The sequence below is a fragment of the Rhodamnia argentea genome, chromosome 6 (genome assembly GCF_020921035.1).
Source record: "Rhodamnia argentea isolate NSW1041297 chromosome 6, ASM2092103v1, whole genome shotgun sequence".
NCBI classification, from domain to species: Eukaryota; Viridiplantae; Streptophyta; class Magnoliopsida; order Myrtales; family Myrtaceae; genus Rhodamnia; species Rhodamnia argentea.
This window is the reverse complement of record NC_063155.1, coordinates 3,114,495-3,140,156: the sequence shown is the minus strand read 5'-3', so window position 1 is coordinate 3,140,156 and position 25,662 is coordinate 3,114,495. Positions and strand designations below refer to the sequence as shown.

General features: G+C 42.8%; 2 protein-coding genes and 1 long non-coding RNA gene across 3 annotated transcripts in view; 2 read left to right on the top strand and 1 right to left on the bottom strand.

Annotated features, from left to right (window-relative positions):
- LOC115748459 (putative disease resistance protein RGA4) overlaps positions 1-25,662 on the top strand; it is a 247,340-nt gene that overhangs the window by 28,474 nt on the left and 193,204 nt on the right. The window lies entirely within an intron of this gene.
- The window catches only part of LOC115744916 (glutamine synthetase leaf isozyme, chloroplastic), a 645,880-nt gene that overhangs the window by 540,328 nt on the left and 79,890 nt on the right, over positions 1-25,662 (top strand). The window lies entirely within an intron of this gene.
- LOC125315406 lies at positions 506-24,677 on the bottom strand. The gene is made up of 3 exons (XR_007198662.1): positions 24,038-24,677; positions 12,887-12,890; positions 506-517 (listed from the first exon to the last, which is right to left on the bottom strand). It is a non-coding gene; the product is annotated as an uncharacterized LOC125315406 (long non-coding RNA).

The window sequence follows — 25,662 nt, the reverse complement described above, 5'->3', positions numbered from 1 at the left end:
TAACCGCTTCAATCTTGGAAGGATCCACTGAGATCCCATCTCCAGAAACTACATGACCAAGGAAAGCTACTTTATTAAGCCAAAACTCGCACTTACTAAGCTTAGCGTAAAGCGAGTGTTCTCTTAGGGTCCGTAGAACTATTCTCGGATGTTGTTCATGTTCCCCACAAGTCCTTGAGTAAATCAAAATATCATCTATGAATACGATAACAAACCGATCCAAATACTCCTTGAATACTCGATGCATCAAGTCCATAAAAGCGGCTGGGGCATTACTCAATCCAAACGGCATGATCGTAAACTCATAGTGCCCATACCTCGTCCTAAAAGCCGTCTTCGGTATATCCTCCTTTCTGATCCTTAATTGATGGTAACCCGTCCTTAAGTCAATCTTGGAGAATACCGACGCTCCTTGCAACCGATCGAACAAATCATCTATCCTTGGCAACGGATACTTATTCTTGATGGTAACTTGATTCAGCTGCCTATAATCAATACACAAACGCAATGACCCATCCTTTTTCTTTACGAATAATACTGGTGCTCCCCACGGCGATGCACTCGGACGAATGAATCCTTTGTCCAGCAACTCTTGCATCTCGTACCTTTAACTCTTTCAACTCCGATAAGGACATCCTATAGGGCGCCTTCGAGATCGGTTCCGTTCCAGGGGCTAACTCAATCACAAACTCTACTTCCCTTTCGGGTGGCAATCCCGGTAATTCTTGAGGAAAGACATCGGGAAATTCGTGCACCACAGCTATACCATCTAGCTTAGCCTCTTCAATTGTCGGATCAACTACAACAGCCGGATAAGCTTCACATCCTTCATCTATCAACTTAGTCACCTCAAGTGACGAGATTAAAGCGATCGAGATTCCTCCTCGACCTCCCGCAAATTCGAATCTAGGGCGACCAATCGGATGGAATTGGATCACCCCGCTACCACAATCCACTACAGCCTTTTGCTTACCCAACCAATCCATACCAATAATAACATCAAAGTCATACATGGCCAATACTGCTAAGTCTATCGGCTCTTCGCTACCACCAATAACTATCTTACAATTCTGGCATCCTAACGAGACTAGCACCTTATCCTTTAAAGGGGTGGTAACATGCAATATCACATCCAACGGTTTCAATTCCATTTCGGCCAAATCAGCAAATTGTGCAGACACAAAAGAATGCGATGCTCCAGGATCAAATAAGGCATAAGCAGCTTGGTCACATAAAGAAATCTTACCCGTGACCACGCCGGGCGCATTCTCCGCCTCCTTGCGCGCCACAGCATATACTTTTCCTTGATTTGGCGGCCTATTCAGATTAGCCTGCGGAATAGCTCCAACTTGAGGTGCCGCCCGAGGTCGTTGCACTTGAAACCGAGTTCCCGCAGCTAGATTTGGGCAATTCCTCTTATGGTGGCCAGGCTGGCCACAACTATAGCATACTCCCATCTTGCTTGGGCAAGGCCCATTCCCATGCTTCCGTCCACAAAGCCGACAAGTCCAGTTAGCTTGATACGTTGGCTTCCCAATATTCTTCTTGACAGAAGGGACGAAACGCCTATTGTCGATCACATGCCTCTTGCCAAAGTGACGATTATCCCTAGCGTAAGTAAATCGTGGTCCAAATACGATTCCTCTTTCTCTCATGTCCCGTTCTACCAACTGGCCTCTTTCGTACAGCTCATCATAATCTTTCAAATTCAGAAGCACTAGCTGGCTGCGAAGATCAGACCTCGATCCATCTCTAAACCTCCTTGCCCTATCCACGGGGTTCTCAACCATTCTTGCAGCATACTTGGACAATCTGGAGAACTCAGCTTCATACTGATCAATTGTCATCCGATTCCAGCGGAGGTTCCCAAATTCAACCAGCTTCTGTTCTTGGGCCGCCTCCGAGAAATACTTTGCATTAAATGCCTCAGCAAAGACAGTCCAATTTGGCACAGTGCCTTCAGGGAAAACTCTTCCCTTGGTGGCCTTCCACCAATCATTTGCAATCCCATGAAGCTAGTAAACCGCTAGGGTTACTTTTTCAGCCTCAGTGCACCCTAAAACTTCAAAGGCCTTTTCTAATTCCTCGATCCATTTAGGGGCAGCCTCGGGATCGCCCTTGCCATCAAACTTGGATGGCTTCAGCTTCATGAACTGTTCTACTAACTGACCCATCAAGCGATTTTCGTTACCATGGGCATTACCACCTCCGTTACCCCGACCATTATTTCCATTATTCCCATTGTTCCCATTCGCCATATTCACGGCAGCAACTACAGCTTCAGCAGCTTGGGCAACATTGGCAGCCCTCTCTTGAGCCTGTTGGGCGACGGTGGCAGCTCGTTCCTCGCCCCGCCCGCCCATCATATTCCCAATCTGTTCTAGCGCTCTAAGGACCCCATCTACTCTTGGGTCTTCAACCACTTGTGCTCTTGAGCTAGAGGCTCTTCTTGTACCTCTACCCCGATTGCTCATCCTCGCTAATCTCACCACACCTGAACCACTATAATTCCATCCAGGAATCGTAGACCTAAGCCGTCTATTTAAGTCTAGCGATTCGGGCTACTTATCACCTCAACAAATACAACCAGGGAATCATCACAATTCAAGCAATCATAGGTAACACATCAAGAGTTCTCATTCATACCTCAAGTCCAGACGCATCCGCAACTTAGCATCATCACAACATGCCAATTAACACCTCATTGAAACTTTAGCCAAACAACACCCAATGCCAAGTACGAAGCTTTACGACCTTTAATCACACAAGGTAATGCGAAACAAGTGTACCAATTACAAGCGCCAATTCACATGACATGCAGAATGTGCTAAACTTTTATAATCGCCTAAGGTCTTACTATCTAATCATCCTAAAGTCATCGCTCCTTATTACTCCATGTCTCAACCAACTTGGATCGAGCCGACCTTGCTCTGATACCAATTAAACGGGGATGTCACGCCCCGAACCTTACGAGCACGCCAACACCCCGCACGGGCCGTAAATTTATAAACTTCCCGGGGATCCAACGGCAACGAACTTAAGCCTAAAATGATAAGCACATGCGGAAGCGAGAACTACACTCCATACAACGGAATGAAATACAATGACTCGGGATGTAAAAGAGAGATTTAAAACTTACTCCATACATTTCTTAAAAACGTCAAATTGACTTCAAAAGTTACTACTTGATAATTCTCAAAATACAACTTCTCTTAATAAAACAAGGTAGATGAAGTTTAACCTTACAGAGCTATACGGGCGAACACAACCCCAAATATAAAAACAGCTCTCTAAGACTACAAAAAGAAGTACAATCGGGTAAGGTTAACGGTTCATCTACTTCAAAAGGGCATCTTCAAAAGCCAATCCATGGCGGTCATGAGACTTCATCATTTGGGACCCGAAAATTGTTATCCCACGACGGGGTGAGAATAAATCTCAGCAAGTTATTCCTAAACCTAAACCAGGCCGGTAGTACCTCCAGACAATTCCTAAAACATGTAATTCTACTCAAAGGGACAATTGCTCAACAAGCAAAACGACAAAAGCACACTACAAACATAAGATAGAAGTTCGCAATTTAAGTCATACTTTACAGTTTTAAGGTCGAGCTTCGTACTTGGACATTTCACAAATCACAAGATCATAAAAGGTGTTTCCTATCGTATATCTCAATCACATACCAACCATTGATATCAGATTGCCAAGTGCCCGCATCATAACGCTTCAGGCCATTTTAAGCATTAAGACTCGCGTAATCACGCATCAAGTCGTTATAAATATTAAGACTCGCGTAAACACGCATCAAGTCGTTATAAATATTAAGACTCGCGTAAACACGCATCAAGTCGTTATCTCGCGTTTAACGCCTCAAGATAAATTCAATTCCCCGCGTATCACGCTTCAGGGTATTATGTGATCACATATATATAATCAATTCGTTCTCTTAGCCAAACTTGACTTCAAGGTCAATCATGACCTAAACAACACAAGCCATGCCAACTAACCATAGCACGGGTTCGAGCAAACATGAATTGCACAATCACAAAGGACATCACATGGTTCGTCCACTATGCCCCAAACACATCGATTCATTCATGTTCCACATCATAATGTCAAACATACCAGGAGCAATTTATCAATTCAGTCAATCGCTCATTTCAATCCCTCATGACCGAATACAAGGTACTTAGCTAATCAATTCCAAATGCTCAATTCACATTGGCAAACCGTAGCCAAACATAATAACGATAAGTAATCAATCCACAAGGCACCTCAAGACCAAACACATATAGGACAAGTAAGTTAATTTAGCCACGTCCATGCATCCTCGACGGTATCCACCTACTGAGTTCCACATCCAGACCTACTCTCAGAAAAACTAACATTTTTATAATCTCTTTTTGAGCAATCCAAACTCAGAATCATGTTCCTCATGATCTTACGGTTGTGTGGGAGAAAACGGAGCTCAATTCGGACTCCAGACGACCTCGAACGAGCCATTTCAATTTCGACGCGCGCTGAAAAACGGGATTAACGGGTCTCTCGGGTTTCACACATTCTTCATACAAAACTATCCTAAAATCCTACCAATCCAATTCTAAACCATCCATTAGTAACCTAAAGTCCTAGACTAAGTTTAAGAGCAACTTACCACAAGATTGAAGCTTGAAAAGCCAACCAAGGGGCGGCAAGACTTCACGACCAGATCTGGAACAGATTTGAGGGCTGATTCAGTCCAAGGAAAACGCTTGAAGTCAGCCACTTAAATCCTCTTAATCCACTCCAAACTTCTTCCACAAGTTGTCTAACATACTAAGCGAGGTATATGGAGTTTCTTACCTTGAAACCACTCAAGAAACTCCTTAGAACAGCCCTACAAGTCCACAATTCCAGTGAAGGGCAGCAGCTATTTTGGCTTGGCTTTGCGGGCTCTCAACGGCTCGCGGATGGCGGTTCAAGGCTCACGGTGCTCTTGCGGAGGAGGGTGGTCGATGGTGGTGGTGGTGAGGCATCCCGGTGACCAACGGACAAGGTAACAAGAAGGAGATGGTGGTGAGAAAGGGGAGAGGGAGAGTGAAAATGAGCTCTTGCTTCTCCAAAGCTTGTTCCCAAAGCCAAGAGAAAGAATGAGAGATTGAGGTGATGGGTTGTCTTAGACTAGCCTTTTGACTTGAGGGGGGGCTTAGTAGACTAGGTGGTTGAGGGTTTTAAGGAGAGTTGTCTAGGGAGTCACATCAATAATTCAAACTTTTGGCTTCTTGCAAATAACAACAAGAGAGGCAATCTTGTAAATCCAACTCAAGTCTAAAGACTACTTTGCCTTTAATCTAACTTGAGGAATGAGCTCTAATCCAACGGTAAAAGAGAAATTTCTAATTCCATCTATATCTCACTTTTCTAATCATTTTGGGACGAACCGTAAACTTAATTGACTTTGGTGAGGCGACGTCTAAAATATTCATATTGTGATCCTTAAAAGTCCGATGCCCAAGTTCGAAGTCCAAATTAATGGCTAATCCCAATCGATTGCAACTCAGTTTATCTCAAACTAACGGGTGGCTCTTTAGGAGTTACGCGTATCGACCTTATGATTCGTATCATACTCAAGCTATGGCGACCTTGGTTGTCATGTGATTGCGAGGGTCAATCATTAGTTCCCAAGGACGCGATCGTTAGGAAACGGTTTAGGAACGTTCACAAATTATACTGTGGTTAAACGGAATCACCCGCGATCCAATTATATAACGCTAGCAATTTGTTCCTTAGTCGTTCCTGGATCGGCCTACAATAGCTAAACCTTCTCTCGACAACCTTTATGGCCAAATTGTCGATCCATGGTCAAGTTCTTAGGTCCACGTACCCATTTCCCAGTTAGCCATTCCCCTTTGGTTAGTTAACTCAAGAGTGATCAATTCTGAGCGAGATTTACTGAAATACATCGATGACATTTCATTACTTCAAAAGGGTCGGATTTCAGAATGTCACAAAGACATATGCACTGGTGATCTTGATCTTTAGTCGACTCATAATGACATAGCTCTTATGATTCTCGGCCCTTTTATCAAATCATGACGACATAAGCACCCTTGATTTTGATCCAAACCAAATCATAATGATGTAGATCTTATGATTTTGGTTCCCCTTTGTCAAATCATGAAAACATATGCACTGGCAATTTTGACATTTTATCAACTCACAAAGACGTAGCTCTTGTGAACTTGATTTCACTTCTTTCGACTCACAACGACGTAGCTCTTGTGATCTCGAAGGATACACATATCTTGCGTCATCTTGCATCATCTCGCATCAGGGGGAAATCTCCGGTAACAGATGGGCCCAAGACCTTAAGATTCTCGCATCAGAAACTTGGAAATTAAGGGAATCATCTGTATTATGAGGTATTTGGTACAACATGCATTCTCATATGTGATCCACGTGCAGATTTCACATGTTATTTATAGTCTCACATTTCATGCATCATTTATTTCACATAAAAAATGGGATTCAATCCTGCTAAAAATTACTATCACTTGCATTAGCAAAGTTTAGGTTGCAATCTTTGGTCTTTGAGCGAAACCTCTATGAGCTTCCACTCAAAGAGGGGTAGCTGTTGACACCTTAATTTTGAATTTTAGAAAATCATTCATATAAGCATAAAATGATAGTTATTCATAATTCTCACAAAAAATAAATTTTCATGCATTGCATATTTGATTTTCGTCGGTCAAGTGTACGGCATGTCAAATAGGGCCAGAAATGAGTCAATTGAGCATGATTCCAACGAACGACCGAATTAAAATCGACTCAAAAGTCACTAGAGAGGGTGCAGAATTTTTCTTTTACTATAATTTTAGACTCAAAACAGCCCGTTTGAGCTCTTAAAATTGCAAAAAAGCCTTAATTAATTACCTATTTTATTAGTTAAGGTCCAAGTGAGTCCGGAATCACAAAACGAGCCCATAAAATATTCAAAAGTAGCCCATTTCGCCCTCCTCATTCATTTGGCAGAAAATTGTAAGAGTCTAAGTCCAATAGGACTCCTCAAGATCAGAATTTTCGATCTAACGATTGATATCTAATTGGAGCTTTTGATCTAATGGTTTAAATAAACGCTACAACTCAAAGCCCTAGTTTTCTCTATAAATACATCTTTATGCCTAGGGTTAGTGGGGGGTCGGCAAAATTTTTCTGCTCAAACATCTTATTCACGTAAAATAGAGAGGTTCACCGAGGTCATCCATCTAAGTCTCGTAAATTGCCAACACGTTGCCCGTATTCCAATCTATTGTGGAGGTGCTGCCTAGCTTGCTTCTTGTCACGAATTGGCTCAATTTTTGCCCGACGAATCAAGGTAACTCTTGTGCACTTTTAGGGTTGAAATAAGCATGTTTTCTGGATGATTTGTTTGATATTTCAATGTTGTTTCTGTTACTATGGGCATGCTGTTTGGTCTAAAAATATTCATTTTTGCATGTTCTATGATAACTAATTCATGCGGGAATATGCAGGAGCTAAAAGGCGAGTCTTTGATTGTTTTTAGTTGCTGTTCTACACATGATTCATGCTGTTTTTTATGCTGTCTCCATGTGCACGTTTGATCCAAGACAAAAAAAAAAAAAAAAAAACGCCTGCGTTCGTTGTTTTCATGATCACTAATCTGTCATGTTTCTGATAGAATTGAAATTGCTGCTTTGTGTCGTTGTCATGCGTTGTTTGCACGTTTTTTTAGTTGTTTTGCGTGTTCCATGTCCTCTAGACGGAGCTCAAACATTTTGTTATGTTATTATGCATAGATTCAGTCGGATTGCTTTGAAATTGTTCATCAAATTCGTGCAAATTGCCACGCTTAGGCTGGAAATTGTTCGTTTGATTTGAATGTTTGTGGATGAAGTGAATTTTCGGATATTTGTCTGTTTGGATTGATAGATGCCGAATTGAAGTATATCCCTTGTTTTCCGATTTGTACCTAACCCGATTTGGAAAATTCGAAAAAATAAACTACTAAAAGATAAGATCACATTGGATTTTGAGACAATCATATCTTGCAGAATATTGATTTTTCAAAATATTCAAATAACTCAAGATTCAATCAGATTTTTTTTTGCTTAAGTACACCCCAAGTGCCATAAGTTGTGTACGTCGCTCACTTTAGAGCCAAAACTTTCAAATCGATCACTTTAGTGCTAAGTTTTTGTAACTTCGATCACTTTAATGCCAAAACTTTCAAAACAATCACTTTAGTGCTAAGTTTTTGTAACCTCGATCACTTAAGTGCCAATTTCTTTTAAAAATAATCACTTTAGTGTCAAATTCACCGAGCCACGTCATCTCAAATATTAATAAAAAAATAACACATGTTGAATTTTCAGCAAACCACGTCGGCTTTGACACTAAAGTGATCTTTTTTAAAAGAAGTTGGCACTTAAGTGATCGAAGTTACAAAAACTTAGCACTAAAGTGATCGATTTGGAAGTTTTGGCACTAAAGTGAGCGTCGTACATAACTTATGGCACTTGTGGTGTACTTAAGCCGATTTTTTTTTAGTGATATTGATGCATCTTTAAAATTCAGAAAGTTATCTAATATACTTTGAAAATTTTCAGAAGATAATCTTTCCAATTTTTTAAAAGATATCGATCCTTTGTGGATAGGAGCCTATCTCCTTGAAAATTCCGGAATCCCCTAAGGATTTTAAAAAATTTAATAAATATTTGCACATCTTTAAACAAAACCGCCTATAATGTATGCTTCCCGGTGCCTAGTCCTGTCAGAAAATTAAATCACACGCCACACTCATGATCTTATGGGATGGGATGGTGATTTAAACATAGAAATTCGTATCATGCCCTTTGGCGAGAAGGGATGTTGTATTTCTATATATCTATCCGCATACTAGCTCGAATCCCCGAGAATGCAGTGGATAAAATCTCGCTCTAGCCCGGATCTTCGAGAATGAGAAGATTTATTGGAAAATTCGGAAATTAAGGTATATTATGGGCATTTTTGTTTAACTTTGTTCAAATTCAAACTTAAAAGAAATTCGAAAAAACAAAAAAAAAAAAATAAAAGGGAAAACAAAAAAAAAACATTCAATTTGCATCATCAATCAAGAAAAGTCATTTTCATGAAATCTGGTATCGAAAGGGTGTTAATTAAAAATTAATATAATCAAGTCCCCGAGCCCTAAATCTCTGGTTAGCAAAAAATAAAGTATTCTCCCGTACTTTATTTAGGTATCTAATCTACTTACCAAAAAAGATTAGTGACGGCTCCTACAAAAGAATAAAAATGAAACCTAAGTTGCGAATTGGTAGGGCTTGGGAGAGTCCGTATTAGGTTAGTTGATTCATCTAATTAACCTAAATTAATTTTTAGGTTGCGATAACTCTTCCAAAATGTGGCGGTGAACTTGGGATCACGATCCGAGGTGATCGTCACCGGCACTCCATGTAATCTCACGACGTGCATCACATACAAATATGCATATTTGTCCAAAGCGAAGTCTTTTCTTACTAGAATGAAGTGCGCCGACTTCGTCAATCTGTCAACTACAACCCGGATCGAATCATGTCCTCTTTGACTCCTAGGCAATCCCATCATGAAATCCATTGTGATATGCTCTCATTTCCACTTCAGGATCTCCAAAGGTTGCGGTAATCCTCGAGGTTTACGATGCTGCGCCTTGACCCGCCGACAGGTCAAACACTTAGCCACATGCTTGGTTATATCTGTCTTCATACGATTCCACCAATAGTGTTGCTTCGGATTCTAATAGATCTTCGTACCTCCAGGGTGGATACTATAATTGCTACGATGTGCCTCCGATAAGATATCTTCCCTTAGACTTTCATCGACTAGCACAACTAGATGTCCTCTAAACTTCAGTATCCCATCCTCGGCCACTTAAAAGTCAACCTTTCACTTAGTCGAGCCCTCTTGAAGGATCTTCCGAATAGTAGGGTCTGTCGATTGCAGGGTCTTAATTCTAGTCTACACTTCCGGCTCAATTCTCAATGTAGCCACATGACTTGATAGGCGACTTATCTCCAATTTGAAGCCCGAGTCTCTCATTTGCTCAAGCGACCGCCACTCATTCACACGTAATTGAGCAATCGATCCGAATTTTTTATTTTTATATTTTCAATAACTCAAGAAAAGATGCATATTTAAAAAATTAAATATATTCTCTATTTTATGAAGAAAATAAAATATTAGACCGCCAAAATTAGGCGTTAACAGTAATGCCATTAGCTAACGTTGGCAATGATGCTTGAGATGAATTATATGCTTCATAGGCTATAGTGTTCCGTAATTTGACGTTAGGCATTCTAGTGCACCAGACTAATCCAACAAGCTCATGATAGTCTCCCCATTGAGCACAACCAAACAATTTCCATGGTGAGAGGTGACTAGGAATGACCCCAAAGAGCGGCATTCAGCGAGACTCGGGTCATTTCCCTGTCGACAAGTTGTTATCGTAGTCATCTTGACAACCCTAGGATCATGTCTTGCCTATTCAATTACTCTAAGAAGGCCAAGTCTTCTAACTCCTACCAAATTCCTTTAGAAATATAAACTAAAACTAGAACAACCGAACTTAGAAGTTTTTTATGTTGCTACTCATATTTTCAAAGGTAAAGAAAAACAGAGAGAAAATGAAGCATAGACAAATCACTCCAAAGTCATAAACTATCTTAACCCAGAACAAAAATTTGGACGAGCAGGAAATACCTTTCTCGGAGATGGCCAATGCAAGCTACCCAGCCAACTCCAGGAGAAAGCTTCACCAAAACATGCTTCAATGCCCTTTCAAGTTCTTATTCTTTCCGCTCAAAGCTTTTTCTCAATTTGTAATTTTTTACCACATAAAACTTTCGCTATGGTTGTTCTCTTCTCTTTTCGTGTTTCTGTTATCATTCAGGATTTTGGATCGATAACCATACCTTATACACTTATCGCGACCTAAAATTAAATTTCAGGTTAATGGATTACTAGATTAATTAAATTAACTAACCTAGTTCGAGTTCTTCCAAACTCTACCAATTCGCAACTTAGGTTCGAATAATTAACATGCAAGAGATTTTCAATTGGAGCCGCCACTAATTATTTACAGTAGGTTGATTAGAAGTCTAAATAAAATGGCGGAGAACCATTTTATTCATACGAACCAGAGATTAAAAGTCCAGGGACTTCGTTACGCTAAATTACTCTAACGTCCTTTCAATACCATTTTATTTCATGAAAAATATTTATAAGGCAACATTAATTGATTTTAACCTAAATCACTAACGAAGTTTATCATTCGAGTGCATAATCAATTAAATGAACATCCATAAATCAATGATAATCTCAAGGAGGATGCGCCACAGAATTATTGTTTAGGATTTTCGATTTATGAAACAATGAAAGACTAAACCATATAATCTCGCGGGTCTTGTTCATCCAGGTTGCTCTCGGCTCCTTGCTGCCTGGGTACTGTTTACCCATCGGGCGGAAGCGGATTCCGGCCATTTGCAGCGGCGGTTGGGCCCGATTCTTGGTGTCTAACTTCGCCCTCCCCCTCCTACCACTCATCCGGTTAGATTTCATTTTGATGGCGCCTTGTGTCTTGTAGAGCAGATATGAGATATGTCCGTCAGGGTACTATTCATTGCGATTGGTTTCACCGGTAGATCATGGCCTCTCTTGGTGTCCAAAGTCGGTCCGTCCACCATTTCTTCCGCATTGTTCTATGAAGGTTGCTGGTAGCCGAGCACATTGTAATGGATCCGTGAAAACGTAAGATGGATGTTGGTGCTATCCATGTGATGGAGTTGATCGGGTTAAAGCCTCCCAAAGACAAAAAGAGAGGTAAATAGGCTGCGGTAATCCAACAGCAAGAACATTGTCTTGAGTCTCCTGAAGTTAGTCTTCACCCGGCCTTTGAAGCCACATCAGCGAACCGCACTCCAGGTGTTCGATCCAGGGCACCTACCCCGTCTTTACCAATGGGTACTTGTGAGCTGAAGGATGGACATGCTGAGGCACCTTTACCTCGATATCCTCCTACTAGAAATGATCCGTTGGATGCTGGAGGTAGATCCCCGATCAATAGGGGTGATGTTGTGATAGGTTGTTCCTCGGAACTAACCGGTATAGTCCCTCAACAACGTCATGTGCGGGGTTGGGGAAGAAGTGGAAGCAGGGGAAGACAGTCTTTTAAGCAGCCTGTTGCAGCTATTCCCTCTTCCACTAAGAATGCTGGGAATTCTCATGGTGACCGAAGTCGCAGCAGGATTAGGCCCGGCTCCAAAGTTCGATCGGTCAATAATGTTGGGCAGCAAGCTCCTACCCGAACCCGGGCGAGAGTGGCAAGGTCGACCGAAAAAGGTTATAACTTTTCTTATGTTCCACCTATGATACTTAACGGTATGCTGCTTGTAGAGATTTCGGATGCAATCACCGAAGATGCAAATCCTTGGTGGAATGATTGTGTGGTTGACTATTTTGTCAAGCGGAAACTTCCTTTTAAACCGACCGAGGAGGCTGTCAAAAAAGCTTGGGGGATCCATCTTGCTAAGGTGAGAGCTAATGAGGATGGATTTTTCTTCTTCCGTATACCCGATGACGGCTTTCGACGAAAGGTGGTTGATGGAGGACCAATTACGGTTCTCGGGGTTCCCATGATACTTCAATAGTGGCACCCGGACGTAGAACTTAAGAAAGGGCAACATGATGTCTTGCCGATTTGGGTCAAACTCGGATCGATTCCATTTGTAATGTGGTCGGCTTCGGGGATCAGCTCCATAGCTAGTGCACTTGGCGGACCGTTATTTGTAGACATGCGGACCGAGCAGCTGCAGAGAATCTCATATGCCGGGGTGTGTATTGAACACTCGGCTACCCAACTACTATTTGATTCGATCGACTTTCGTTGGAAAGGTGTTATTCGCACTATTGATGTGGAATATGAATGGAAGACGATATCTTGTGAAGGGTGCAACCTCTATGGCCATAAGAGAGGAGCCATCGGATACCCATGTGCCATAGTCTCTATCACACCCGCGACCGATATGTCGGTCCCGGTTAATGGATCGGTAGCTGCCCCTATCCAAGCTGAAGGAGATTGGGAACATGTTAGGAGACGACATGGTCGTCCTAAAGATAAGGCACAAGTTGTAATTCCTCCTTCCGATGGAGTTTCCCCTGCTCCAGATGTGAACTACCCACTATCTAATAATGACCAAATTCCCAGCGACTCTAATAGCTCCTCTCGGGCTTCCTCGGAAAGTGACATTGTTGAATCTGCTAGTGACATTGGCAGAAACTTGGAGGATGATCCTCCCTCTCCAGTCCCCCCAGGTGTTGATATTTGATCGACGGTGATGGCCCTTCCAACGACACCGCCGATACCAACCTTGCCTGATCCTCCTGTAGCCACGCTCCCGCCCGATATTGTTGCGGACGGTAGCCCCTCTTCCTCTAAGACAACTACTACTAAGTCTAAGAAGAAGTGGGACAAGAAAAAATGGTGGTAAGCTCCCTATTCACCTATTGTAAATATATTTTTTGGAGTATGGAATATTAGGGGCCTAGTTAACGCCATTAAACAAGCCGAGATTAGATCGCTGGTTCGAATTAGAAAGCTTTCATGTGTTGGCATTTTGGAAACAAAAGTCATGGAGTCCATCTTTTTGGATGTTTCGGCTACCTTACTCCCAGTTTGGCAATGGATTTCCAATTATGAGTTCTCCCCTAGGGGTAGAATATGGATTGGCCGGGATCCTCGGGCTGTGGAATTAGAGCCTTGTTCCATAGCTGCTCAGGTTATACATACTCGACTACGGATGCTCGGTCTTAATAAGACTTGTATATTCTCGGTAGTGTATGGCGAACATACGTTTGTTGCGCGACGTTCTTTATGGGCTGACCTTGTTCAAAGGAGGACTGATTTTAGTGAGGAACCGTGGCTAGTGGCTGGAGACTTTAATGCTATACGGGATATTTCGGATAGAATTGGTAGCTCCAACAAGTGGATCCCGGCATTTGATGAATTCGGTGAATGTCTCAGATGGCATGACTTGAGGATCTTCGTTATGTGGGGCACAGATTCTCTTGGTCTACTTCCTCCGGGGCTACCCGCAAACAACGAAAAATTGATCGGGTGCTAACTAATGAATGTTGGACTCAGATTTTCTCCTATTCAGAAGCTACTTTCTTGGCGCCCGGTGTCTCGGATCATACGCCAATGGTTATTAGAATTCAGCCACCGCCGATGTCTAGGAAACCATTCAAGTTCTTTAACTTCCGGATGGAACACCCCTGCTATGCTGGCATTGTCTCCTAGGTATGGAATATCCCGATATCCGGTTCACATATGTTTGTTCTTTATCGCAAGCTCGGACTCTTGAAGGAGCGCCTTAAGCAGCTTAATTACGAAGCTTTCTCGGACATCTCGACTCGAACAAATCAAGCCGGGGCAGAGCTCACCTCTACACAAGATGCTCTTGCTCTTGACTCCTTCAACCTGACGCCGGGCGGCTTCGAGAAGGATCAGCTCCAAAGCTTTGCCACTCTCGGGATTCGGGAGGAATTATTCTACAAACAAAAGTCCAGGATCCAATGGCTCAAAGAAGGTGACCTTAATACTAGGTACTTTCATCATCATGTCAACAAACGACACTTATGCGATCACATCCTCTCGCTCACGGATTCGGGGGGACTTTCTTCGGATGACCCGGCACTAGTTCAAGAACATATTATTGACTACTTCCGGTCTCTTCTATCGGCCAACCCAGCTCCAACTCGACCCAGTACCACTCCAATATGGGAATTGTTACCTTCGGTCCTAGCCGAAGATTAAATTCGAATTTTATCTCGGCCGGTGCTTGATGTAGAGATCCGTAGCACTCTCTTCTCCCTAGCCCGAGGTAAGGCCCCCGGCCGTGATGGCTTCAATGTGGATTTTTTTATATCTTCTTGGGATATAGTTGGACCTTTGGTGATTTCGGCGATCAAAGACTTCTTTGCCACTGGGAATTTGCTCAAGGAACTCAATAGTACCATCCTCACCCTGGTTCCAAAGATCCCCAACGCATCGACTATGGGGGATTTCCGTCCCATTGCGTGTTGCAACACCATCTATAAATGCATCACTAAACTATTGGCCAATCGGATAGCTAGTGTTCTGCCGGCTATCACTAGCTTGAATCAAAATGCTTTTATTAAGGGGCGTAAGATCGGTGACAACATCCTCCTTACCCAAGAGCTCTTTGCCGGCTTCCACATTGAGCCATACCTTCCGAAATGCTCTATCAAGGTAGATTTTCGGAAGGCATATGATACTATCGATTGGGGGTTCATTGAATGTACACTGCGAGCTTTTGGCTTCCCGCAGTCTTTTACTAAGCTCGTTATGGCTCGCGCGTCCTCCCCGAGGTTCTCGGTGGCCATTAATGGAAGTCTCCATGGGTTCTTTGCAAGCAATAGAGGGATTCGCCAAGGGGATCCCGATTCACCTTATCTATTTACCTTAGTTATGGAAGTCTTCATCGGTATTCTATCCTTCCAAACCGCTCAACCCGGGTTCAAATTTTTCCGGCGGTGCAAGTATCTCCGACTATCCCACCTATTTTATGCGGATGACATGCTGTTGTTTGCTGAGGCGAACATCCCATCTATTACCTTGTTGAAGGAGGGACTTAACAGGTTCTTCGAGTGGTCCGGCCTTACCCCGAACGTCAATAAAAGAGAAATTTATTTCTCCGGGGGTTCAATGGAGCTGCGAACACAAGTTTGACATATACTGGGCTTCTCTGAAGGTATGCTGCCTTTCCGCTACCTTGGAGTTCCAGTGATTGCATCTAGACTTAGCAAAGCTGATTGTACACTCCTCATAAATTCGATCACTGCCCGTGCTCGATCTTGGTCCTAGCAATTCTTATCTTTTGCGGGCCGTCTTCAACTTGTTAAATCTGTCCTACATGTCATTCATGTGTATTGGGCTGCTGTCTTCACCTTACCAAAGTCGGTGCTTGCTAGCATAGAAAAGATTCTACGTCAATTCCTTTGGAAAGGTCCGGACTTTGGCTATGGGGGTGCCAAGGTGGCTTGGGACAAAGTCTATCTTCCTAAGAAAGAGGGCGGGCTTGGTATAAGAAGGCTTCTAGATTGTAATAGGGCTGCCATGTTGAAACACATATGGTTATTATTCACCGACAAGGAATCTTTGTGGTATAAATGGATTCATTCCACCTTCTTAAGGCACAAAAATTTCTGGATTGCTCCGAAATCTACTATTTGCTCCTAGACCTGGAAGAAGATCCTAAATTTGAGAATGGAACACTTCCAAAATTTCAGGTAGCGTATTGGGGATGGAATCTCTGTCTCCTTTTGGTTCGACTTTTGGCATGAAAAAGGACCATTATATCAAATGTTCTCAAACAGGGAGATCTATGAATCTAGCATTCCTATTAATGCATCGCTTAAGGACTTCCTCTCTCAAGCCTGGCAAGACTCCGGAATGCTACACACGTTTAACTCATGGCATAATGCAGTCCCATTACTTGATCCGACTAAGCCTGATCGGTGCTTGTGGCGGGGCCACTCTTCGGGCAGATTTTCGGTGGCCTCTGCTTGGGAGTTGATTAGAAGAAAAGGCCAGATGGTACATTGGCACACCTTTGTATGGGACCGACACATAGCACCGAGACATGTGTTTCTACTGTGGCTCTCTACGCTTGACCGTCTACCGACTCGGACTCTGTTGCTACATTACCGCAGAATTGCTGCTGGATCATGTGCCTTTTGTCATGATAGACCCGACTCTGTCAACCATCTATTCTTCGGGTGCCCTATCATGGGATCACTTGCATTATACTGGGCCTCCAAATGTAATCTTTCTTGGTAGAATTACTCGTGGCAGGAGACAATTTGGTGGGCTATGCAGAACATTGGAGGCACTTCTTTTGTTCACCGAATGGCTAGGTTTTCTCTTGGGGCCCTTTGCCATATTATCCGGACAGAGAGAAATCATATTTGTTTCGGGAATAAGCCATTGTTCGTGCCGGCAATCCTTAAGCACTTGACAAAGGTCGTCAGAGACAAAGGACTTACCTTTGCTCGGGTTGAAGACATTCCTCGGAATAGACGAATACAGAGGAATTGGGATATCTCACCCACGATTTTTTATGACTCTACCTTGCCCTAACTACTGTTCTTTCGGTTTTATTGCTGTTTGACGCAAGCTTAGCCGATTGGGTTCCTTTATTGGGTTGGCGTCTTTTACATTCTACCCACTCAGATTTAGCAACACTTTGGCCACTGTTTTGGCGTTTTAGCCTAAGTATGCTTGCTATTTTTGTATTTTGTTTAGCCGGTACACCTTTGCACCCGCTATGACACTTCCTTGTGTCATTTGGGGTACGAGGTTTTTGTGTACGACATTCTCTTTGTAATTAGCGCGGTGGAAAGTTATATACATATTTACCTTTACCAAAAAAAAAAAGACTAAACCATATGTATTGACATGAAATTTATTCTAAGAATGCAATGACATGTAACTTATCCTAAGAATGCAATGACATGTATTAAATGTGAAACTAATCTAAACACACATGTGAAATACATGACATGCAATATAATTAAACTAATATGCAAAGTTACGCTACTGTTTTAATTAAAACGATTACTTGATGTTTGAATTAATTAATTAACCAAAGCATACAATTCTACATGTAATGGAAATTAACATGCAACCTATATGACATGGTAAGAATGACAACATGGCAAGAACGATTTTTTTTTTTTTTTGTGATTTTCGGATTAATCTATTACCTAACATAGAACAATGCCAAAATAATAAATTAAATATAAAATATTTTTAAACATAAAATTCTATTTAAAACATGTGATTTCTATCCAAGAGTGCAATCTAAACTAAATATTTACAAAAGGGATTAAATGTGCAATTATCTACATGGTGCTAATTTTAAAAGATGCAAGAATGTTAAAACATGGCAATTGATGATGTTAATCTTTTCGAAAATATTACATCATGCGATGGACATATTCTAAAATATAATAGCAATCAACCAAATCAACTCATCTCAAAATAGGAAAGTGGATAGATATGCCAATCAATTTGAGTATTTTTGCTATATGAAAGTCCAATTTTCAATCCGCAATGTTAACACATTAAACTTAAATTCTTGCCTAATCAAATATTCCACTTATAATCTTATAGATGGACCTTTTTGATTATGTGGCAAGTTGAGGATTAGGAAAGATTTCCTAATCAAATCTGCATAGTTAGATAGGCAATTTATGCAAGATATGCAAAAATCAAAAAATAGGCAATTGAATATCTAATTTCAAGATTAGAAATTATACCCTGGAATCCACGAGATTGCCTTTCCTTTTCTGAGCCTGCGCAAAACTCACGCAAAAAGCTTCAAGGACCAAGTGACCGGTTGGCTTGACCTCACGGGGACACGGGGGCAGGTGCGGCGGGAATAGCGAAGACGATGGCTACTCAGCAGCAGCTTGCGGTGCGGTGAAGATCTCCTCAGTTGTTGCTGTGACCACACCCAGGTGCACTCCGATTTATGCCTTGGATACGTTGCGTGAGAGGACGCCAGGGAGCAGGATTTTTCTTGGATGCCGTACAATGAGGATTGAATCGCCCAGGCCCTTTCTTTCCCTCTCTACGGTGTTGCACTAGATGAATATTGCTGGGAACAAGACAAAAACAAGGCAAGTCAACTATATCAGACTCTTCAAACTTACGTTCGCCCTCCCCACTACAGGATTGTCTATCTCTATCTCAAACTTTGGCTCTTTCAACCTCCGCGATCAGATTAGGCTTCGGTCCTCACAAGGACTTTGTGGGTGATAAATCAACGCAGGGATCGTCAATATGAGAGGTGGTTATCTGTGATAGACTCGTTGAATGACCGACAAACGCTGGAAATTCGTTGGACTGAAGAGCATCAACTTCAATCCACCACAGAGGCCGTCGAGGAGGAGCATGAAGGATACCAACGTCAGGATTTTTATTTTATTTTTTCTCAGCAGAGGATGGGTGCCCAGCCAAGAGAAATTCTCTCTCTCTCACACGTGTTTCTCTCTAATTTTTTTATTGAATTGGCCTCCAGAACCTGCAAAAAAGAAAACAACGTGAATAGAAAGTCTTCCTTCCCACCTTCTTAGCTTTTTGCTCACGTCTTCTCCTCTGCTCGCGCACTTTCGGTGCTCCTCCTTTGATTCTGGCATCTTGAAGCCAGCATCATGCTTCACAATGCCTCTGCCTGATTGACTACCAACGAGCGACTTGACAATGTCTTCTTTCAAGTCCCATGCTTGGCTCACAAACTCAGTGCTGAAGCCAGTGCAGATGCCATTAGAACCAGTTAGACAGAAATCAGTGAATTCCCCAGCTCAATGAACATGGTATTGTACATCGGCTTCATCCTAGTAGTCTAAGCTACATATCAACGCCACTTGGTCCCTCGGCCAAATATTCTCTCATGGTTTCTCCCGCTGGAGTGTGATTGATTATTGAATCATACATTTATATTAGAGGAACTTCACTTTTCCTTTTATGTTCATGCCAGATTATTCAGGGTGAGAAAAAACTGAAATGCATCACCACAACTCATATTCACATAATTCCACTTCTGATTTAGAAAGCTTTTATACTGTATTAAACAAGTTGATGCCTTCTAGTTACATAAGTCAGGCCCGCTGGAAAAGAAACTATAGATGCATTCCAAACTACAAAATTATCCTACACTTACCTCTGCCAGCAAAGTTTCCTCCCACCCTCGGGCATAATTTCATATGCGGCAATTTCACGAAGACTCCAGATCATCTTAGCCTTAATTTCATGGGAGCTGCCTCCTGATTCAAAATCAGGAATGGTGCCATACTCGGCACTCCTCGTCCACCTATGTAGGATGTAGCAAGATGGAAGCTCCCTGGTATCTAGAATCTTGAACAATCTCAAAGCATGTCTTTAAAATACACCCTTTGATTCAACCATTTGACAACCACAACTCTCATCGAGATTGGATGAACAAAAGGTAACGGTATGTTTCTCATCCTCATTGCCGCACTTACGGATCAAATATTTGATGATGTCCCCTTGTTCATGAATACTGGTACCGAGATTACTGTAGCTTTGTAAAAGTTCCCCCTGGAAAACTTTGAACACGGAAAGGGTATCGAGCTTCCAATGGGAAAAGTGTCAAAAAAGTCCTAAACCTATTACTTTAGTCTCAATATAGTCCTAAACCTTTTATCGGTGCTAATTCAGTTCTATACCTTTTGTATTTGTGCCAATTGAATTAATCCGGCTAATTTTGGCTGAAATCATTAAACTATTTTATGTGTGGCTTACGGCACAAATCAACTCCTTTAACAGTTGTTGCACTGGGAACTGGTAGGATGATTCTCCTCACAAGAGTCGAGATCATCTTTCGCAAATTGGTCAAGGACCCACTTGCCAGAATTAGATTTTTCCACCATTACGAATGCAGGGCATCATGTCCTCGCATTAATTTGAAGCCCCTCTTTCCAGCACACAAATCTCCTATTACAAATCGATCCATTCACTAATGATCGATCCAATTAACTGGACCGTATCCTAAATCCCACTCGAGATGCAGAGGTGCTGTGAAATGCACGAGCATCATTGGCGGTATCTAACTCCAACTCCACATATGGCTCCAGTGGACCCGACACCGATATACGATACTGAATATGGCACGACACGACACGACGTGCCGACGATAAAGTCTTCTTGATAGAAAAATATCAAAAATCAAGAAAAAAGGGGAAAAGAAATCAAAATAGATATTTTCATGTACTGTTACTTGGCTATTGCCGAGAAAATATTAGGTAGTCCGGCCACGTCCCGTCACCCTGCGCCCCAACCAATCGGGAATGGACACCTGGCTCCACGTCAGCCGAATAGAGCCCACCGGCTTTTGCACACAAAATTCTATTTTCCTATTTTAAATTAAAAAGTTCCCTCCTTTACTGGGCCTGCCCACATTAATTACCCTATTCATAGACCTGCTTTTTCTCTCAGCTCCTTTTTGCCCTTTCCGAAGAAAGAAGACTGCTCCTCCTCCCTCTCCCGAACGAGTTCAAAATTTTTGGATCTCTCGTTCCCTCTCTGCTCGATCGCTCGCTCGCTCCGTTGTGGCCCTCATTCTTGCGGACTGCTCTGGCCCTCAGCTCGCTCTCTGCTTCGGCCTCCGCTCCCGCCCTCTGCTCCGTCGCTCGAGGACTCTCTGCTCCGGCCCTCGTTCTCGCGCTCTGCTCCGGCGCTCAGCTCTCGCTTCCGCACTCCGCTCCAACCCCCGCTCTGTTGCGCGAGGGCTCTCTGCTCAGGTGCTCGATCGCACTCTGTTCTAAGTTCTCGTTCCCGTGCGCCGCTCTGGATAGTTTTGTCCTTTAAAATGCTTCGTTGTTCTTTTGTTATGATATCTTGATTTGGAGATGGATTGATGGACCATGAAGCAATGAATGGAGATCTTAAAAAGCTCCCTGATTGTTGTACCTTTTTTTTTTTGTCTGTTTTTGGTGGGTAATTGCGAGAACTTGGCTATTGAGTTGGCAATTTTGCCCGCGAGTGTCCAGTGTTGGTGATTTTTTGGAGGTTTGGTTTGTCTAGGATGACACTGAGTTTTTAGTCCGAGGCGAAAAGAATGGTTGGAAAGTTAGCATGGAACCACGGAGATTAGTAGAAAATGAATGGTTTGTAATTTTGGGGATGATGTCGAAGGCTGGTGCGATGTTCTCAGCGTCCGCAGCCATGAGCTAATATGTATGTCCGTCCAGATCTGAGCTGGACACGTTTGTTAGTATCTAATAACCCTTTGCAGAAGGCCCATAAGTAATTTTAGTGTAGTGTTCAAGGCCTTTTTGATTCCCTGAAAGACCTGTGTAAAGGTCTTTAAATGAGATTCTGGAGCACGTGCCATAGTAGAAGGAAAAATCCACTATGAGACTCACCTTACTAAGAATTAGATAGATCTGCAACAATGTAGTCCTGCAAATACTGTCGAAATGACTACTGGACTGACATACATTCAGAGTATGGAGCAATCGGTTGGAGAACGAAGTGCCGATAATTTATTGAGGGACTTGTTTGGTTTTTTTTTTTTTTTGGGCTTTTGTGTTCGAGTATTTCAGTGGAAGTAATTCGATTCGTGAACCTAATGTGGCCTAATTCATGAACTTAGCAATGAGCTATCACTTATAGTGTGGTTACGCTAATTTCTGTAGGTTCTTGTTGCTTGATTGATTAACAGAAATCTTTATGTTGCAATTCATGTTAGATCCCTTGTTTCATTTTAGTAAACTATTCCAATGCTCAATGATAATGGTTTGTTATCGATAGATATTGGAGTACCATAATAGATCCCATGAAAACATTTTGAGTCAGGTACAAGTTGCCAAACTTTTGTTGACGTGGAATTATTTGACATAATATTTATACATGTACATTTTTTAGTAAACTTGCTTTTTCTAAATATGTCATTTTTTCCTTTGTATAGGGGTCATCAAATTCTTTTCAGCATCCTGGATGAATGGATTGAACTAGGGTTGTGCATGGTCCGGGCCGGTCCGGTCCCGGCATGGAACCGGGGACCGGACCGTAGTCCCGGTCCCCATATTTTCGGGACCAAGGATCGGACCGGGACCGGCGGTCTGGGTTCAGGCCGGTCCCGGTCCGGTCTTGGTCCCGCCCCGATAGAACCGCTAATTATTGAAAATCTAGTCAACTTAATAAACTATGCCATAGTAAAAATATAGTGACTAGCTATAACTTTTATGATCGACGAACTTGACCAAAATGTTTGAATTCAATACCAAATCTAGCCATTACATGATAAAAACATCACCAACCACACTCAAAAAGCCTCGCAGAGAGAAAAGATGACCAAAAACAAGATGGAAAATAAGACTAAAAAGAGTCTTGAGGAGGAGAGTGCGACCGTGCAAGGTTGGGAAAAAAATGGGCAGTTGACTTTTATTATTCTGTTTTGTTTTCAATTTCTTTTTTTACAATTGTATATATTTATATATAAATAATTATATATTATTGGCGGTCCGGTCCTGGTCGGGCCGGTCCGGTCCCAATACAAGAAACCCGAGGACCGGACCGCCCGACCACCGGTCCCATTTATTGGGACCGGGGATCAGACCATCCACCTCAAGGATCGGACCAACCCGGTCGGTCCGGGCCGGTCCGGTTCGGTTTGCACACCCCTAGATTGAACGATTCCGAAGGCATAGACAATGCATGATTGCACCATAATTCGTCTCGAGGCAAAAGATAACAGCACGGTCGTTGCTTTTTATGCTTGTTAGAATTCTTTTGTCTTTGTGTTGTTTGGGAAGCTTGATTGAGGAGTGGTAATGAGGAAGGTCGATCTTCAGAGCTTAGTTCGGACGTCGTGGACTTGGCCACCACAAAACAAGTGACATTTAGTTTTCCAATTGATTGTTGCAGATTATTTTCTATGGGTGTTCAAATCTGCTTTTGTTGAACAAGTGTCTTCTATTTTTCCGTCAATACATAACAGGTTTGGGAAAAGAGGCTGAAGTTAGAATGAAATGCGGTTTCCCATGCTTCTTCATCTGTTCATCTCTTTTTTCGTTGACGAACCCGAGTGGAGTCCACGCCCGGGTTCACTTTGATGAGGCAATGTTCGGACCGCACATGGTCATTATCGACTCTAGAATCGCTTGTGGAGGACACCGATTGTGACCGGAAGGGTAATATTTGGCCGAAAAAAGAAAATACTTTTGAAACAAGTAAGAGCAATATATAAGACGGAGTCATGGAGGCAAATTATTCCAGAATGATTAAACTCGATACACAATAGATACACGATATAAGAATAATGTAAAATTTTCAGTGCTAATTTGACAATCCATACATTGAGAGGATCTCTACAACACTAGTTAACTGATTTCTACAGATTATGTGATTGAACAAGCGGTTTGACTCCTAATCCAACTCCAAGACAAACTCTAAGACCGACCAAAATGACCACCCTCACCCCCGCATTGAACCATGAGAGCTCTCCATCTTCTCCCACATTCCTCGCATTCCGGTTTGAGGTCCGAGTGTGGGTACTCCTCCAACTACAAAAAGCCATCCCAAAAGCTATCCGAAGCTTGAAAAGTTGATTAGCAGGGAAGAAGGGCTTTCTATTGCGTTTTAATTAAACAGTGAATGTGTGCCCAAAAACAGAGCTCTTTGATATTTTGATCAGCATCCAACATTAACGGTTTATGGGCACGCCTACAATGCTAAGTACTTCACAATAGCATGCCTGCAAAAGAAGCGCAGAGGCAACATTGAACATCTTTCTGAACTCGGTTGACGCGTACACTGGAATCGTATCTAGCATCCCATAAAGAAGTAGAAACAAAAAAAAAAAAAAAGCACTTCCTAACAGAGATAACACCAAATAAATGAATATTTTCCCTAGAAAACCTCCAGCAAGAGAATAATCTTAGCAATGCAGCCACTAACAGTTCAATTGACAACGGATTGTAGAAAGTATAAGAGTTAGACATGGATGCGTTAAAGTACGATCATTTTCTCAAAATACAGCAGAGTGCGAGCAAGCGCCGAAGCAAAGAGTCCTCAAGTGACGGAGCGAGGGTCGGGGCAGAGCACGGGAGTGAGTGTCGGAGCATAACGAGAACCGAGCGCCGAAGCGTAACGCGGGAGCGATAGAGTAGAGGGCGGGTGCGGAGGCCGGAGCAGAGAGCGAGCCGAGCGCCGGAGCAGAGAGCCCTCGAGCGACGGAGCAGGGGGGTGGGAGCAGAGGCCCGAGAAGAGTACGAGCCGAGCGCCGGAGCAGATAGCGGGAATGAGGGTCTGAGCAAAGGGGGGGAGCGGAGGCCGAAGCAGAGAGCGAGCCGAGCACCGGAGCAATCCGCAGGAACGAGGGCCCTCAACGAAGAGAGTGATCGAGCACGGAGGGAACGAGAGATCCAAAAATTTTGAACTCGTTCGGGAGAGGGAGGAGGAGCAGTCTTCTTTCTTCGAAAAGAGCAAAAAGGAGGAGAGAGAAAAAGCAGGTCTATGAATAGGATAATTAATGTGGGTAGGCCCAATAAAGAAGGAAACTTTTTAATTTAAAATAGGAAAATAGAATTTTGTGTGCGGAAAGCCGGTGGGCTCCATTCGGCTGACGTGGAGCCAGGTGTTCATTCCCTATTGGTTGGGGCGCACGATGACGGGGCATGGCCGGACTACCTAATATAATATTTTCTCGGTTATTGCCTCTTGCATTCCAGCTCATGTGATGGGACACATCTGTTTGCACAGTCACGTATCTTATCATCTCCTTCACTTTCGCTCTCCCTCACCCCATCATCTCTCTCCCTCCCTCACACCCCCCCTCCTCCCCTCTTCCAAGCAGACTTCTTCCTGAGCAGAGGACAGGTTCAATCGAGATTTGGATCTGGCCCTGCTCCTCCGTCAGCCTTCTCGCAATGCCTAGCTCGCCTCCTTTGAGTGCCGCCTCTACCGAAGACCTAAATGGACGCAGGTCCCTTTCAGATACCTATCTCCTTCCCCTTCAGCTTCCACCTCAACGACCATAGCAGCCTCAACGGCGGCGGCTGCTTCTATTTCTTGCCGATTCA